This window comes from Patagioenas fasciata (genome assembly GCF_037038585.1).
Source record: "Patagioenas fasciata isolate bPatFas1 chromosome 6 unlocalized genomic scaffold, bPatFas1.hap1 SUPER_6_unloc_2, whole genome shotgun sequence".
Taxonomy (NCBI): Eukaryota; Metazoa; Chordata; class Aves; order Columbiformes; family Columbidae; genus Patagioenas; species Patagioenas fasciata.
This window is the reverse complement of record NW_027288504.1, coordinates 3,203,585-3,206,415: the sequence shown is the minus strand read 5'-3', so window position 1 is coordinate 3,206,415 and position 2,831 is coordinate 3,203,585.

Sequence of the window (2,831 nt, the reverse complement as noted above, 5' to 3'; positions counted from 1 at the left end):
CCCCTGTGCAAGGGCAATGCCCTGGGCCAGTTCTTCTGTGAAATCCCACAGATCCTCAAGCTCTCCTGCTCACACTCCTACCTCAGGGAAGCTGGGTTTCTTGCGGTTTGTATGTTAATAGTATTTGACTGTTTTGTGTTCATCGTGGTATCCTATGTGCAGATCTTCAGGGCCGTGCTGAGGATCCCCTCTAAGCAGGGACGGCACAAAGCCTTTTCCACCTGCCTCCCTCACCTGGCCATGGTCTCCCTGTTCATCAGCACTGGTGTGTTTGCCTACCTGAAACCCCCTTCCATTTCCTCCCCATCCCTGGATCTGGTGGTGTCTGTTATGTACTCGGTAGTGCCTCCAGCACTGAACCCCCTCATCTACAGCATGAGGAACAGCGAACTCAAGGAGTCTATAACAAAAGTGATGAGTCTTTGCTTTTCAAAAGCAGTCATGAACTGACCTCCTTCTTCTGCCTGTCACTTGTAATATAAGACATTACTAGTCCAACCTGAGTTTTGTACATTTTTTTTTTTTCTTTTCTTTTAGCTTTTCTTTGTTGTATTAATGCTTCTCACAAGCAAAATTATTTGTCGTCTTATATATATGTCTGTATCTACCTGTCTGGTGTGACCCGTTGTCTTTTTCTAAAAAAGGAGCTGTACCCTCTTTGTGTAAAAATGAAATAAAGGACCCTGCACTGCCTTGTTTGCCCAGAATCTTCTCTCTGAGATCTCTGGAGCTGCAGGAACCATGTCTGTGTGCTGAGGGGGAGTGAGCAGGAGCCACCCTGAGCTGGGTCTTCCTCCCATCCTGACCAACGTGAATCTGTGGACTCACCCCATGGCCCTGGCCACCACAGCCCACTTGCTCTGCAGAGCAGCACCTCCAGCTTGAGGCTGTGTGGAACATGGGAAGGGGGTGCAGGAACGGCTGGCCAGGTCAGCACAGATCAGCTCTCTTGGGAAAGGGCAGATGGGATGTTCCAGGAGAAGAGTGGGGCACTGTATGTATGCAGAAAAGACACGAAAAGAGAAACCCTTTGCTGCAGGTGGCAGCTTGGGGCAGGTGGCCCTGACACTGTGGCAGCAGGACCTTCCTGAGGATCCACTAGGCCAAATGTCTCATGCTGTCCTGGGTAGCAAGTCTGGAGCTGGGTCTGCAAGCTGCCTGGGCTGGAGATCCTCTCAGCGTGCTGGCTGGATGAACATTCTCACTGTCCTTCATTCTCACTGGTCCCCACTGCTGTGGGACCAGTTCCAGTGTGGCTGCTCTGCCGGGCTGGGCTGGGGAGAGGGCAGGGGGGTGGCAAAATTCAGGAGGGGGTGGGAGGGCTGAACTGGCAAATGCCCCAGAGAACAAAACACCAGTGAAGAACTGAAGTGTGTGAGTGTGCAGGGCTGGCACACAGCAGTGTCCTCTCCCAGCCAGGCCTCCTGGGAGAGCCCTGAAGGACCAGCAGAGCAGGGTCTGGTGTGTGCCCATGTTCATGGGACTGTCCTGGGGCAGCTTCCCCAGTCATCACAGACCAGCCCCTCAAAACCACCATTTCCTGCACTGGCCCTTCACCCCAGCTGAGAGAGGTTGTTCATCCCTCAACACAAGGACACCTGGTCAGAATCCAGTGTTTCCATTGTACGGATGAGATATGAGCATGCATATCATGTACATAAGATGAACCCGACTCAGTACAAACACCATCAACTATTCCTGCCGGTTCCATGAAGGCCTGTGGGACAATCAGTCACAAGGTCACTTCATGTTGCCAGTAACATCCCATGGGAGACGAACTGAATGCAGCACTGGGATGTGCTTCCTTAAACTCAGGTCCCCATGTCCATTCCTCATGACGTGGGACATGAGGATGGCCACACAGAGGGATCTGGACCTGCTGGATCATGGGGCTGAGGCCAATTGTCTGAGGCTTAACAAGGCCAAATGCTGGGTTCTGCACTTGGGTCACAAGAACCACATGAACGCTACAGGCTCAGGGGAGAGTGGCTGGAAAGCTGCCTTGTGGAAAGGGATCTGGAGGTGTTGATTGACAGCGGCTGAACATGAGCCAGTGTGTGCCCAGCTGGCCAAAAAGGCCAACAGCATCCTGGCTTGTATCAGGAATAATGTGGGCAGCAGGACTAGAGAAGTGATTACCCCACTGTTCTCGGCACTGGTGAGCCCCCATCTTGAATCCTGTGTTCAGTTTTGGGTCCCTTATTTCAAGAAGGACGTTCAGTGCAGAGTGCAGAGGAGGTGACAAAGCTGCGGAGGGGCTGGAGCACAAATGTGATGCGGTGTGGTTGAGGGAGCTGGGGCTGCTCAGCCTGGAGAACAGGAGGCTGAGGGGAGACCTTCTCACTGTCCACAATTGCCTGAAAGGAGGTTGGAACATGGACGTTGTTGTCTCTTCTCCCAAGTAGGAAGTGATATGGGAGGAGGTAATGGCCGCAATTTGCACCAGGGAAGGTTTCCTGTCTGTTATGTCACCCTTGCCTGTGATTCTGGAGTGTGTTTTCAAAATGACAGTGCAACCGAGGAGGTCCTGGCATCCATCAAACCCATCTTCAAGAAAGGCAGGAAGGAGAGTTGGGAGAGTCACAGGATGGTCAGCCTGCCTCTGTCCCTGGGAAGGGGATGGGACAAGTCCTCCTGCAGCCATCTGCAGGCACGTGAAAGGAAAGAAAGGGACTTGTGAAACAAAATGGGCAGGGGAAAGAAACGCATGTTGTGTGTGTGAAATTGTGCCAGGCCTTGGACATGGTCTCTTGTGGTGTCCTTATAGCCGGATTGGTGCTGTCTGGGCTGAAGAATTGGATGCTTGGTGGGAAGTTGACTGAAATATCAAG